The sequence below is a fragment of the Symphalangus syndactylus genome, chromosome 19 (genome assembly GCF_028878055.3).
Source record: "Symphalangus syndactylus isolate Jambi chromosome 19, NHGRI_mSymSyn1-v2.1_pri, whole genome shotgun sequence".
Lineage (NCBI taxonomy): Eukaryota > Metazoa > Chordata > Mammalia > Primates > Hylobatidae > Symphalangus > Symphalangus syndactylus.
In genome coordinates this window covers 20,369,348-20,385,003 of record NC_072434.2, presented here as the reverse complement: position 1 = coordinate 20,385,003, position 15,656 = coordinate 20,369,348, and the positions used below count along the sequence as shown (strand labels likewise).

Sequence of the window (15,656 nt, the reverse complement as noted above, 5' to 3'; positions counted from 1 at the left end):
TGTGGGAAAGTTCCTGAGAGAGGAAGGGGTGGAAAATGCAGCCGCTCATCTCAACCCCGGACGGCTGCGGCAAGGCGGGGGCGCTCAGAAAGGCAGCCAGTCCTGCGCACCGCCGGTGCCTCCGGCACACCCCACTCTGCGCCAGGGGCTCCCCAGTGTCACGCGAGCGTGGTCTTCCAGCTCCTCCTCAGCGAAGCAGGCGCGGCGGGGTCCCACGCGCCCCGCACCCACTTCTCTCCGCACGCCCACTTCATGCACCTCCCCGCGCCCTTCCCACGGTTTCTCTGCGGCGAGTCGCCTTCGCTTCCCTGCAGGTCCCCGGTCCCAGCGCTAAGGCACCGCGGCTTCTCTCGCCTTCTCTCCGCGTTGGACCCGGGCTCTCCGCGGGGAGAAATAGGTTGGGGGCGAGGGGTTCCCGAAATAATTCAGGACACGTCCCCCGGGTCTAGCCGGGTAATTCGGACGCCCATGGATTTACAGATTACAGTTCCCACCGCGGGCTCAGTCCTACTCTTTCTTAGTTTATCCCGCGGTGAGCGCCAAGCCCCAAAAGTCGGAGTGTCACCGTTTGGTGACCCCGCGTTCGCCCGCGCCTCAGGCCCTAGAGGTGGCCACTGTCGGTCAAGGCACGGCTTCGCTCGGGACTACTGGCTGCCCTTGTGGGGTGCCCTGCCTGGGGTTCCCTCTTACCCTGGGACGTTCCGGGCGCGTTCAGCCTGAGCTGGTGGAGAGGGCGGGGGCGGGGACGGCTGGGGTCCCGAAGTCCAGGTCCCTCTTCCCACTTCCCCGCCAGCCCTGCAGCTGCGGCCCTCGCTCTCGATTCTCTCCCTCTCTCTCTTCTCTTCCTCTCTCTCTCTCTCTCTCTCAATGCAGTAGTAACAACCTGATCCCGCTTCCCCCGCCCGCCTATTGAGATGCTCCTCACATCCGCCTGCACACAGCGCGTGCGGCCCCTCCGAGGGCGATCCCCGCAAACCGCGAGGCAGGGCCCCCGCCCCAGGCAATCCCCGCTGCGGGAGAGGCTGCCTCCGCGCGCCCACGCCCCCCTTTCTCCAGTCCGGACTGCCATCGGAGGGGGAAATGGGAGACAGGGGAAGGGGAGGTGTGTGCGGGAGGGACTAGGCTGGGGGAGAGGGGTTTAACCTGGCGCGGTCCTACAGAAGTTTGAGGAGGGCGGGGCCGGCTCCGAGCCCCCAGAGCCCTACGGGACTCCCCCGATTCTGCCGAAGAGTCCCCGCCAGCTCCGTGCACTCCTGCAACACTCCCCACCCCACCCGCCAGCTCCGAGTTTACAGCCTCTCGGTCCCGGGATTGGCTGGGGGAGGGGTCGGCGGGGACGGGACCCCCTGGCTGTAGGGAACGGCAGGAGTGGGAGGGAAACGATTTGCTTCAGGAGATACGGATGAAGGCTTTCCTGAGTCAAGGGAGAGAAGGGAGGGAGAAGAGAGATGGAACAAAAGGCAGATGCTGGAGAGGAAGGGGACCTGGGGAGTTTGGAGGGCTCCGGCAGCCCGCGGTCCCCAGCCTCAGTCTGTCCTGGAGGGTGAGGTCAAGGCTGGTGCCAGGGTTCTTCACGGGCCACCTGGAGAGGGGAGAAAGGGGAACGGAGGGGTATGGGTTTGGGGGAGAGGAGGAAGAGCGTCTGCTGGCACAGGACCCTCTGCCTGCTCCCAGATAGGAACCCACCAGAAGGGCTCTGCGATGGACCCAACACCTCCCACCTCCGCAGATCTGCTTTCTCCCACTTGGGAAAAGTGAGGCTGACACCCACTGTGAGCACCAGGAGGGGCAGGGAGGACCGAGAGCCTGGGCAGCACTCCTGTGCCTCAGTCTCACCCTTGGGCCTCACCCTAAACCCCCAACCTCACCCGATAAGACCGCGGGGCCTCAGCTCACCAGGTGGAATTTCTGCTGCTGTCTGGCCATTAACCACCCCTGACCTTCCCAGCTCCACCCCATCCTCGCCCTCTCCCCTCAGCCTCTCCTTCACCCTCCATGCAGCTGCTTTCTGTTTGCCTTCTGCTCTGTACACTCAGGACCAGGACTCGAGTTTGGTGTTTGACCCAGGAAGTGACATTCCTCATCCCCCAACCCACACACACAAAAATCCTGTGTGCATGTGTGTTGGGGCGGGGGCAGTCATTCAGGGCTTTCCAGGGCTTCTCATCCCCACAGAGTCTAGGGAACTGGGAAATTTCCCAATACTCGCAGTGAATCCCCCTTCCTCCCCTCCTCTAGGCATTCCCCGCCCCAGGACATAGACCTCACTTCCAAAGCCAGGGACTGCAGTGCTGCAGCACCCGCTGCTCCTGGCTGGGCTGGAGCCTCTCTTCAGAACGGCAGCAGCTCGCTTGTCACAGACCCTGGACTGCAGAAAAGCTGATTCTGGGATTTCCGGGCTGCTCGTCCTGTGGGGGAGTGTGCATCTGCATACCTGGGTGTTCGGAAGGGTGTGTGTGTGTGTGTTCATGTGTGGGCTGGGGGAGAGGACCCATGCCTGAGACCCTCTAGTCAGGTCTGCTGACCCCTCACTGTTCTTCAGATGGAAAGGGGGACCTGGGGTAAAGGGCTCAAGGTCAGATGCTCAGCAGGAGGGCACCAGGGGTTTCCCCCCACTCTGCTACACTCCCGTAACCTACCCCCACCACATCATCCCACACTGAGGAGGGGACCTGTCACCTGAGATGGGTGTGCGGGATGAAGAGCAGTACCTGCTGCTCCTCTTCGGTTTCTCCCTGGGGAGAGAAGTGCTTCTGTTTTGAAATCTCCCCCAAACCTTCTTTTGCTAGGATGAGGGAGGATGGGACTGAAATTTCATTCAGCAGGCTGGATTCAGGTTCGACTTCGGGGTTTCCTGATGCTAAGGGTCTGGGGCAGCATCCTGCTTGACAGGGAAAGCTTATGCCTTCACGATTGGAATGTAGTGCTGCTTAGATGAAAAGGGATGGATGAAATGACCCCCATGTTTCCTTCTGATAAAATGGACCAAGAGACGCCTGAGCCTTACGTAAAGCTGCCTCCAGTAAAATAAACTCTAATTACAGAAAATAAAGCACTTCTGTAAGGTTACGTCTGCTCCTTCTGAAAATACCGTGTTTACATTTGACCCAGCCATCCCATTACTGGGTATATACCCAAAGGACTATAAATCATGCTGCTATAAAGACACATGCACACCTATGTTTATTGCGGCACTATTCACAATAGCAAAGACTTGGAACCAACCCAAATGTCCAACAATGATAAGACTGGATTAAGAAAATGTGGCACATATACACCATGGAATACTATGCAGCCATAAAAAATGATGAGTTCATGTCCTTTGTAGGGACATGGATGAAACTGGAAATCATCATTCTCAGTAAACTATCGCAAGGACAAAAAACCAAACACCGCGTGTTCTCACTCATAGGTGGGAATTGAACAATGAGAACACATGGACACAGGAAGGGGAACATCACACTCCGGGGACTGTTGTGGGGTGGGGGGAGGGGGGAGGGACAGCATTAGGAGATATACCTAATGCTAAATGACGAGTTAATGGGTGCAGCACACCAACATGGCACATGTATATATATGTAACAAACCTGCAGATTGTGCATATGTACCCTAAAACTTAAAGCATAATAATAATAAAAGAAAAGAAAAAAAAAAAAGAAAGAAAATACCATGTTTAATGTCTATGCTGCCTCCAATGTGCCCTTTCCCCTCTTGGGCGGAAGTGGAATTCTGATGGCATGTGGAAGGACTGGGTGACATTTGAACAGGCAGCGGCTGGGCCAAAATGGGGGGGGGGATGGGAACACAGTGGGTCCCTGGAGAAAACAGAGCTGTGCTTCACTCAGAGCTCCCTCAGGCCCCAGAGGACCCTTCCCCTGATAGGGATGACAATGACAGCCTGACAGTCTTAATTGCACTTGATTCTTATCGACTTTCCCAGGAGGCAGCAGGGCGAGGAAGGGATAATTCTTCACTCCATTGAGGCACAGGGAGCCCCCAAAGGGTGGATGACTCACCCAAGCTCCTGAGGTAGGTTAGGGCATGGAGCTGGGTCTTGTGAGTCTACGTGGGCTGGGTGCATATCTGGAGCTCCGCCCTCCTCCCCAGGTGCTCCTCAGGTCCTGACTGTCCATCCTACCCTGTCCTCTCCTTTCAGGCTTCATGCACCAGCATCTCTAGATGCAGCCCTTACCCACCTTCCAGCTTCACCTGACGCTGCCCACTCCCTCACTGTCTCCTTGCAGGGCCAAAAGGGCCACGCTGCTTCCTGCTGCAGAGCGTTTTTACATGCTGTCCTCCGCACCCCACTGCACCACGCCAACCCCCTCCACCCTGCCAGTCCCAGTTCCCTGACCCCTCTCCCTGTGTGCCCTGTGCTTCTCCTCTGCAGCCCTCATCACGCTTATCCTTCCTTGTTCTAGTCTCCCCACTGCACTAGACTGTAAGCTCCAGGAGGGCAAGGTCCCCTGCTCACCTAGCCTACTGGCCCGGAGTAGGCACTCAGTAAACACCTCAAATCCTGCATCCTCAAATCCTCGTGCTGCCTCTGTATGCTGTACGACTACAGGCAAATTGCATAACTTCTCTATGCCTCAACTTTCTCACCTGCGACATGGGGATTTTGATTATAAAACAGACTTTTTGTAAGGATTAACAGGATAATGTATATAGAGAGACCAGCGCAGTGCCATTCTTGGCATAGCAGTATTGGCCTTACTGGGGAAGACAGAGGGCTGAAGGAATAAGGGAAGGAAGGCCCTGACTCCACCCTCAGCCTTCTCCCCCAGGGTTCTAACTATCCCTCCCCTCCCTGACCCCCAACTCTCTCTTCTCCGCAGCCCCACCTCACTTTGTGGCTCCTGAAATCCTAACTTCTCCCTCTAGGCTTCCTGGACAAGGTGGACAGCAGCTGAAGCCAGCTCATCCCTACAGAGGCTTTGCCTGTCCAGGTCTGCAGCCCAAGCAGGATACTCTGCACTGTCCCTGGGTTGGCCTCAAGTGTCAGCACAAACAAACCCCAGGCCTGGAGCTGTGGTACAGGCATTGGCAGAGCCGTGGTGGCCAGGGTAGTGTTGGGGAGACTTTACCCTCCTTCATGATCTCTATCAGCATCCTCCCCAAAGTCACCTCCAAATAAGTCCACAGACTAAAATAAAGGCCCCTTACCTCCCTTCCAATGAGATGGCAACTCCTAAGTCCCTCCTCTACAGAAACGCTGGAGCTGTCCCGGAACTCTGGGCTCTAAGCCAGCCCTGCAGGATCAGGCTCCTCTTGCCCATATGTTTCCAGGGCCCATAGAGGGAAGGGTCATGTTAGGAAGAGGTGCCTCAAAGAGTACTTTTGCAGTCTCCTGGGCCAGCTTTCTGTGGCTGTTCAGGTGTCCTCCTTTCTCTCTGAGTGGTCTAGGCCTTAGTGAAGGCTGCTGCTTGGGAGGCTGACAGCCCCTTCCCCCAGCCATACTCCATGGGCACCCCCAACTGCTGAACCCTGCAACAGCAGCTGAGGCTGCCTGCCTGGGCAGTGTGGAGGCAGCCTTGCTGGAAACCCCACCCCTGCCCCCAGGCCCTGGCTGAATGAGGAGTGAGGGAGGAAGAGGGGAAGGGAGAGAAGAGGATGCTTGAGAAGCTGATGTAGTTCTTCACCTTGACCGAGTTCCCTCCCCACTTCAGACCTGTCCAAACAAAATAATGGCTCTCAGTTATTCCCTTCCAGAAACGCAGCAACTAGATTTCTGCAAAGAGCCTCTAAATCCTGTAGTCACTACCATGACCATCACTAGTGCTAAGAGAGACCCTCTCCCTGCTCCTCCTTCCCCCTCCTCCCTCCCCCTCCAAATCACTGAGCCATGGGAGCAGCAGCTTTTAGTGCTTGTATAGAGCCATAAGACATAGAATCATTGGATCTCACAGTAATTCTGAGCAACAGCATGGATACCATGATGGTTCAAATACAGGCTCCGAAGCCAGACTGCTGGGAGTAGAATCCTGGTTCTGCCACTTAGCACCTGGGTGACCTTGGTCAATGCACCTCACACCCTATATCTCATCCGTAAAATGGAACAGAAACAGTATTTACCTTATGCAATCATTGTGAATGTTGCGTGAGTTAATACATGTAAAAAACTTAGAACATCATCTGGACATAACAAGGGCAGAGTAAATGTTAGCTGTTTTGTTTGTTTGCTTGTTTTGAGACGGAGTCTCGCTCTGTTGCCCAGGCTAGAGTGCAGAGGTGTGATCTCGGCTCACCGCAACCTCCACCTCCCAGGTTCAAGAGATTCTCAGGCCTCAGCCTCCCAAGTAGCTGGGACTACAGGCACGCACCACCATGCCTGGCTAATTTTTGTATTTTTTACTAGAGATGGGATTTCACCATGTTGGCCAAGCTGGTCTCGAACTCCTGACCCCAAGCGATCTGCCCACCTTGGCCTTTCAAAGTGCTGGGATTACAGGTGTGAGCCTGTAATTTATATTATGTCTGCTTTGCAGGTGAGGAAACTAATAAAAAAATACCTACTGGTTATTTAGTGCCTGCTATGTACCAGGCAGTTTATATATGTTGCGTGGGGCAAGGCATCCAGGATGGGTTGCAGTTGAGACTGAGATACATATCTCAAACCCAAGGCGTCTGCTGGCATCCATCTTCCGGAGTATGGATTTGCATCCACTGGGTTACCTGGGGGCTAAAGAGGAGTTCCCTGGGGGAAAAACTTGAACTGTGTTCACAGCCAGGCTCCAGACATAAAGAGAGGTTTTTGGCAGTTGTTAAGTAGGGGTTATTGTCAAAAAGAAAGAAGCTGACAAAACAAGCAAGTCTGCATAACAGGGCCTGAGGTTAGACAGAGAGACCCTCCAGCTTGGGCAGAGTGGCTGGCTCTTGACCTTGTCTGACCCAGTGATCCTGGGAAGAGGAGTGGCTGTGTGTAGAATGAAAGAGCTGTCTCAAGAGCAAGCTCACTAAATCTAACACTTCAAGGCCCAAGCAACCTGCTGTGAGACTCTGTCCCTCCAATGATCACATCACCTAGGGAGGGACTGTTCTCACTCTCTCTTTGAAAGGAGCTGCTGAGCGGCTAAGGCTGCAGAAGATTGAAAGGCTTGACAGACAGGCACATCAGCAGGAGGAGCAGGGCCCAGGCATCAGAGTCCATGCAGCAGCTTCAGACAGTGGTGGTGCTGGAGGAGCTGGAGACACTGAAGCCAGCATCAAGTGGCAGCCCAGACAGTATGCGCATGTGTACATGAGCTTCAGGGGTCTCCCAGATCATATGCTGGGATGAAGCAGATCTGGGGGAGACAAGATTTCCTGCGAGAGCAGGTAGGTGCCTGGAGTTAATGAGATTCAAGTGTTGAGATGATGATATTGATGAGGCTGACCGCAATGGTGATAGGAAGCATGCATTCATGCTTACTATGTGCCAGGTGCCATTTTAAGGGTTTCACATGAATTTATTTACTTCATACTTAGAAAAACACTAGGAGAGAGGATTATTCTTATTTCTATTTTCAAGACGGGAAAACTGAGGTAAAGAGAGGTAAAATAACTTGTCCAAGGTCACACAGCTAGAAAAGGGAAGATGCAGGATCCAAACCCCATCATCGCCTCCTGAGGCTGCACTCCAAACCCCTGTGCCATATGTCTTGCCAATTGATACAGGTGCCTCCTTCCTCAGTCATAAACTGAACAGCGTTGTAGACACTTGGATCCTACCTCATCCCTGTAACTACTTTATGAAACTGGTGTTTGTCCCTATTTCACAGCTGGGAAAACTGAGGCCCCCAAAATGCAAATGACTTGCCCAAGTCTGCATAGCTGGGAAGTGCCAGAGCCAGTATTCAAGCACTGGTCTGTGGGGGCGCTAAAACCCATCCACCTTCGGGGGAGTGATGTGACCTGCCCAAGACCACACAGCTAACTTCAGTCTCCCAGGCTGCTGTCAATCCAGCTCCAGTCTTCCCTGCACAAAAGTACAGATCTTCTCCATCCCCTCCATAAGGGCTTTTCACGGACATGGGGAGCGATTCCAAGTTCTCTCTAGACTCGAGCCAGACATGTAGGCCATCTAAGAACAGATGTTTGGCAGAGGGCCCCGGAAGAGGAAAAGGGAATTGGGGTTGGGCTCAGAGGATCTTCCCAGAGAATCCAAGAAGCACAAATAATCAACTCCCCTGTCTGCCGGTATGTAAACTGCAGCCTGAGGAACTCTACCTGAGTGAGCCCCGTGTTCCAGGTACTCCTGTCCACCTGTGAGCTGGGGTGTCCAGCCTGCCTGAGAGGACCCCAGAAAGGGTCATGTGCTTGCACACAGTGACACTTCCATTGCCACCTACTGGTTGGGCACATATATAAGGGGCATAGCCTATGTGTACGTTTCTGCCAGAGTAGCTGGGTCTTTGAGGGAGAGAGGATCCAGCAAAGATCCCTCTACCAAACATTTATTTCTTTTTTTTTTTTTTTTTTTTTTTTTTTTTTTTTGAGACGGAGTCTTGCTCTTTCGCCCAGGCTGGAGTGCAGTGGGGCAATCTCGGCTCACTGCAAGCTCCGCGTCCCGGGTTCACGCCATTCTCCTGCCTCAGCCTCTCCGAGTAGCTGGGACTACAGGCGCCCGCCACCACGCCCGGCTAATTTTTTGTATTTTTTAGTAGAGATGGGGTTTCACCGTGGTCTCGATCTCCTGACCTTGTGATCCGCCCGCCTCGGCCTCCCAAAGTACTGGGATTACAAGCGTGAGCCACCGCGCCCGGCCAACATTTATTTCATATGCTTTTTTTTTTTTTTTTGAGACATAGTTTTGCTCTGTCACCCAGGCTGGAGTGCAGTGGCACAATCTCAGCTCACTGCAACCCCTGCCTCCCAGGTTCAAGCTATTCTCCTGCCTCAGCCTCCTGAGTAGCTGGGATTACAGGCACACACCACCACACCTGGCTATGATATGTTTTTATTGAACACATACTATGTGCCCTGCACTCTGCCTGGCCCTGGGATACAGTGTTCTGGGACACAATCCCTGCTCACATGAGTTTGGAAGTTTGCTGGGGGAGACAGGCACATAGGCAGATAACAGTGCAGCCTGGGGAAAATAGCAGGTGTGCACAAAAGACCGTGGAACCAGAGCCCTTGGAGCCTCCATGGGGGTGAGGATGAAGGAACAGCCAGAGAAGATGGCTTCTGAGTGGCTCTTGAAGTACACTTCTGATCTGATCCCGAGGAAAGGCGGATGTTTTGGGCAAAGGGAATTTCAAGTGCTCCAGCATGGAAGCAGGAGGACACTGGGCATGTCGCCTGGAGGCACTGGGCAGAGTGGGAAGAAGGGGCCGGGAGTGGGGTGGGAGGGGCACTGGAGCCTGGATGCGAAGGGCCTTGCAAGCCTGGCTAAGGGTGTGGGGCTTCTGCCCACACAGGCAACGGACACAGCGGAAGGCTTGAAGCAGGGCGCTGGCAGGAGGCAATGAGAAGAGGGAGTGTTGCAGTAGGACAAGGGAAAGCCAATACCAGTCTGCACCATGGAGGAGCCATGGGAGTGGGAAGGAAGGGATGGATTTGCTCATCTAGACGCAAGACTGCACACCGGGTGGCTAACTGGGAGTTGCAGTGAGGAAAAGAGAGGAGTCCAGGGTGACTTCTGGATCTCTGGCATGTGAAATGGGAAGGATGGGGACGTCAGTCACCAAGAGAGGATGCACAGGGGTGGGTGGGAGTGGGGAGTTCAGTCTGGGACGTGATCAGTTTGGGAGCCTGTGCCATATCCAGGAGGAAACGTCCAGGAGGCCCCTAGAAATGTGGCCCTGGAGTTCAGAAATGAGGTTGGGCAGAAGACGTGGAATCCATTGACTCATAAATCATACAGGAAAACTTGCTCTGAAGATGTTAAGAACCTCACACATGGCAGTGCTAGATTTGATTCCAGACTGTTGGACTCAAATGCTGGTTCATTCTTTCCACCTCAGCACATTCCTATCTATCAATACTTATTACCTCACAGCTAAGAAGCTACAAAAGGCTCCTAAACAATCTTTCTTTTTCCTAAAGCCTTCAGGTATAAGTTTCCATGCAGATATTATTCTACCCAGTTTACAGAATTGGAAAGCTGAAGAATATGTTTAAATAAGTCACACAGAGGCCAGGCGTGGTGGCTCATGCCTGTAATCCCAGCACCTTGGGGGGCCAAGGCAGGCAGATCACGAGGTCAAGAGATCGAGACCATCCTGCCAACATGGTGAAACCCTGTCTCTACTAAAAACACAAAAATTAGCTGGGCATGGTGGCGTGCACCTGTAGTCCCAGCTACTCAGGAGGCTGAGGCAGGAGAATCGCTTGAACCCGGGAGGCGGAGGTTGCAGTGAGCCGAGATCGTGCCACTATACTCCAGCCTGGTGACAGAGTGAGACTCCGTCTAAGTAAGTCACACAGCAAGTCTGAAATGGTGCTTTTCACAGTCAACCATTCAACTATCTCTGGGAGAGTTGTTCCCTCTGCAGAGAGTTGGTGGTGGCTGATGCCAGTGGAAGGGGCCCGAGGAGCCCCGTGTGCATCTGTTGAGGGAACAGCCATCGTTCTTTGCCTTGGGTGAGTGGCATCTGATGATGGCTCCCTGGGGAGAAATAAACATATGTCAAGGGTTGTGGTGATGGCAGAAGAGGAACTACTGGGGTCATGCATGGATCTGGGGTGGGGGTGACAAGGAGGGGTCAGCGGGTTCAGCCTCTGTCTTCACTGTCCTTCATCTCTCACCTCCTCCTTTGAATTCGGGCACCTGCCTTTCTGCAGGAGGCCTGTCCCAGATCAACTTTAGTGCACCAATGTGTCTTCCCTACCTCCTGCATCCTTGACAGCAATGGAGTTAGTGCATGGTGACAGAAGCCAGTCCCCTGTGATGCAATGGCTGGAACCTGGGGACCAAAGCAGGAGGCAGCTTGCTGCTGGACCCTCTCAACTTCATTGCCCAGCAGAGTCACTTGAGGAGCTTAAAGGAAAGGTGCCCAGCCCCATCTCCCAGAGACTCCCTCAGCTATGCTGGGAGGGGGCCGGGCATCAGTCATTCTCCATGTAGCCAAAGGTGAGAGGACTGCTTTGGTGGAAAGACCCTGGCTTCAAAATCAGACCCAGAATCGTGGCTCTGCCTTGTGCTAACTGTGTGACCTGGATTAATTACTTAAACTCTCTGAGCTCCAGATGAGCTCCAGTTTCGTTTTCTTAAGGAACATTCATCACCAATTCACCTAAGATAACCCATTTAAAGCAGTGCCCAGAGCCTGAGTTGGCCTTTGATGCATATCATTTTCCTTCCCACCACCCACCCCCGCTTAGAGTTTGGATTTCCTCCTGACCTAGCCTTGCACGCAAGTCCCCCAGCTCTGCATCCCATGGAAAGAATGCCCCTCCCTGATGGCGTAAGTTTTTCCTTGTCCTTTTGCATGAGCATCTTCACATTTCATAGAAAATCTTGACTGTCACTCTCTTCCAGCTGCACCCAGACAAAAGGCCCTTCTCCAAATGGCCCCACCTGATTACTCCAACTCTCGTGCCTCTGTCCCCAACACGGACCCCCCTGAACACTCTAGCCCATCTGCATCCTCATATTCCTGCATAGATTCATACTTCTCTATAGATTCACACGCTTACCTAGAAAGTCTTTAGTTCTCCATCTCCTCACTCATCACCTCAGTTCTGACTGACACATAGCTCAACATGTCACTACGCACTGGCTGGTACTGTTCTCCAGTCACTTTGCTTGTACTACCACAGGGGACTCGTCCCATACCTTGGCCATTACCCCACCCCCACCCCAAGCATCTAGCACAGTCTGGGCACATAGTAGAAGCTTGTCTTAACTGCTGACCTCGTAAGGGGGTCAGAAACAGACCAGAACCTGTATGCCCAAAGACCGTCCCCAGAGATTGGGAATAGGGAATGGGGGTATCTCCAAGCCCACTCCCCACAAATACTGGCCTCATTTTCCAGACAGGGAAACAGAGACTGGGCGCTAGAGTCCCACGATGGAGGGAAGGTACCACTGCATGATTCTGTAGGGGAGCTATGCTGTGTGACTACATCGCCACAACCCGCTGGACCTCTGTGGGTCACCACAGTGATTTCTGTACCTATTCTTTTCTTTCCTTGAAGAGGAGGTCCTGGTCGAGGAGGCTGGGAGCCTGGGTTCTGGGTCTGTCCCTAGAACTAACTTGCTGTGTGACCCTGACTAAGTTACCCTCTCTCTGGAGTGACATCCCTGGGGCCTGAAAAACTTATGTCCTGATCAGAAGGGTCAATGAGAGATGCAAAGTCTGAAGGTGGCCACTGGGGCTTCAAGGGCCCTGGCAGCCTGCTTTCAGCCAGCCCTCCTCCCCAGGTCCCCCTACCCCTCCCGCTCCAGGCCCCAAAAAGAGGAAATTAATTGAGTGTTCAAGTCTCTTCCCTTGCCCAGCCACAGCTGAGCTTACTGGGGAAATTAGGGTGACATTGGTGCAAATAATTGAGTGTCTTTCCCCAAACGGTCTTCAGGCCCCGTTGCTTTAGCTGCTGCTTAAATGGATGAGCTAATTAACTTAACTAATTGCTCCCGAGGACTAATATTTTCACAGTCACGTGACCCAAGAAGGCACATTCTCCACTGCAAGTCTGCTGCCCACACTCCCTGGCAGACCCACTTTCTGAACCTGCGATAGCTGCCTCCACCTGCAGCACTTACACTTAGGCCAGCCCTGTTTCTTCGAAGGCACCAGAACGTCTTCCTCCAGCCTCTCCGCCCGAGTGCAAAACCTGACTCCAGACTCACTCCTGACAATTCATTCATCCATTCAACAATCTTTTGTTGATTGCCTACTTCATGTGTCAAATGCTATTCTCGGCACCGGGGAGTTAATGATGAGCAAAAGCAGACAAGATTGTGCCCTCATGGGGAATTCATCCTACTTGGAGAGGTGACACTGATCATTAACCCCTGCCCCCGCCCAACACACACGCACACATCAGATCTGTGCTACAACCAGCACTATGGAGTGTGGGACAGTGCTCTATAATAGACAGACTCAGATCTCCCAGGGAGCTCAAGGACAGCTTCCTGGAGGAAGTGGCCCTTGAACTGAGGCTTGAAGGCTGGGCCAAAATTAACTAGGCAGCGAGGAGGGAAGTGCATTCCAGGCAGAATGGCCAGCTTCTGCATAATCCAGGTGAGAGATGCTAATGGCTGGCCCAGGCTGCTAGAGATGAAGACAGGTAGAGTGTTCAAGAAAGAAGAGAAAAAGGTGACTGACTTTGGTATTGGGCTGGATGTGAGGGGAGAGGATGAAGGGGCACTAAGAGCAACTCCTAAGCTCCTGGCTTGTACTATGGGCTGAATGTGGGTGTCACTCACTGGGATATAATTTCCTAGAGTCAGACCAGGTGTGAACAAGAGGGTAAGAGCATGAGTTGGGTGTTGAGATGCCTTAGAGGTGTCAAAGTAGAGTCGCTGAACATGCAGATTGGTGAGCAAGCAGGCTTAAAGGAGGGGTCTGGGCTGAAGATTCACATTTGTGAGTTATCTGCTTAGTGAAGGAGGTTGAAGCTGAAGGGTATGGCCATTTCAGACAGCAGGAGATGCGAGCCCAGGACAGGCCTTGAGGAAGCCCAGAATTATTCACTACAGGCTCATCCCTAGCAGACTTGAAACATACCTCATTTTTACAATGTCATTTTGTTCTGGGTTTTTTGTTCTTTTTTTTAATGTCAGAGTCCTTTAAGTTCCTTCCATTTTCTTTATCTACTGTTGAGCCGACAGCTGATTAAGTGCCTGAGAGTCTTCAGGGATGAGGGGACACTACCATTAATTCAGGCACAAGGGAACACCACCGTTTAGCTACACACTGTGCTGGGTCTTTATGTGCCCAACCTACGTGATCCTTGCGGGAGAGGTGTTCCTATCCTTGTTTTCCAGAACAGGACACTGGGGCTCAGAGAAGTTAACAATGTCCCTAGGGTCCTGCAGTGAGTGGCAGGGGTTGCACGATCCTGCTTGACGTGTTCTCACTTCCAGATGCTGTCTCTCCAAAAGAAATGGGCATGTGCCTGCGAGGCTGAGGGAGGGTCTGAGGGACCCCGGGAGTGCCAGTCACCTTTCATCTGTGTCATGAGTGGCAAAGACCAAAAGATGTGGATCTCTGATGTCCTACCACTGGTCCAGGGCTGCACCATGATGCTGGCAGGGGGAACACAGGGAAGGGTGATCATGTGCAAGGTGACCATGGAACGAGTGGGCCTGCTTGGGGCAGAAAGTGCTGGGCCAGATAGGAGAGGGGGGCTTCCCTGTCTAAGCAGCAACAGGTGTGACCCCAGGCCAAGAAATAAGGACCAGAAAGTGTGGCTTATTGTGTGCAGAGAGGAGGGGGTGAACAGCAGGCCATGCCTGTGAGAAAGGGGGTGAAGAGTGAGCATGCAGCACTGGTGGGAAAGCAGGCTTTGGAACGCACACACACACATACGTGCACATATGCGCATTTGCATGCATGCACACAGGCACAAACACTAACATGCTTCAATCAGAACAGTCAGTCATGGAGCATCAGCCTAGTCAGGGTAACCCAGAGGCTGAACTCTGGGGTCCCCTGCTGGTCATTGCTGTTGGACTCCAAGGTAAATAGAAATTTCCAGAGACTCCAGATCTTCAGCCCCCGAGGGCTTCGGCTCCCCTATCTTCTTGATTTTAGACTCAGAGCAGGAGTGGTGCAAGCCTCTGTCTGGGCATTTAGCCCAGGGCCCTGTGAGCCTGAAACCTGGGGCCAAGAATGGTAGAGTGCAAAGACCAAGGGATCAGGAGCCAGACAGACCTGGGTTCAAGTCCCAACTGCTGCTTCCCAAGTGGACAGCCTTAGGGAAGTGTCTTTAACCTCTCTAAGACTCACTGTGTCATCTATAAAAGCAGGAAATAATGCCTTTTTTGGCAAGAACGGTGTGAAGCTGAGATGAGCTGGACCACATGTTAAGTTCGACATACCACACATATGTGGAGGGCCCAACCTCGTGCCACAGCCATGACATAGGTAAGTTTCCTTGGTGTTTCCACTTAGCTGTCCCCAGCCCAACCTCCTGCTTCATGCAGGAATTCCCTAACCAGCCTCTGCTAGAACATTCCAGCAACAGGCAACCCACCACATTACGCTCTTCCCACTGTTTGGACATCTTTAAGAGTTACTGTGGACTTCCTATCTTGAACTAAAATCTCTCTCCCTGGGGCTTCCACTGCCAGACAGAGTCCAGCCCTTCGGAAGACAAGACCACTCTCTGGCTCTCTGGAAGCAGCCACCGTGGCTTCCCCGGGTGCCTTTGTGTAATCCAAACTGATCTTTCCACTCTTGTTCCAGTGTTTTCCATTGCCTCTGCCCTCCTGGCCAAATTCTTCTGGACAAGGCTCATTTTTGTCTGTGTCTTTTTTAAAATGGGATGCCCAGAGAAGCACAGCACACCCTACATAAGAGCCAGTTGTCCAAATTCCAGGTCAGACTGAGGCTGGGCCAACCTCATCATGGTCATGGCACAGAAGCCTTTTCATCAGGTCCAGTCTCTGGCACAGCCAGTCCAAACACACCCACACAAGAGCCATGTTCACCACGGTCTTTAGAGCAACCCACAAGAAGAGTCCCAAGGGCAGCCTTTAGAAGAGATGCCCAAGACCCAAAGTG

General features: G+C 53.1%; 1 protein-coding gene across 4 annotated transcripts in view; it reads right to left on the bottom strand.

Moving 5' to 3' along the window:
• The window catches only part of SYT2 (synaptotagmin 2), a 116,751-nt gene that overhangs the window by 47,146 nt on the left and 53,949 nt on the right, over positions 1-15,656 (bottom strand). The window contains exon 1 of one of the 4 annotated variants that reach the window (XM_055234554.2): positions 2,264-2,350. The exons of 2 other annotated variants lie outside the window; for them this stretch is intronic. The gene's annotated coding sequence lies outside the window, so the exon portion shown is untranslated. Of the gene's footprint in view, positions 1-690; positions 1,005-2,263; positions 2,351-15,656 lie in introns of those variants that run through there. One more of the 4 variants, XM_055234552.2, reaches the window with a different exon arrangement.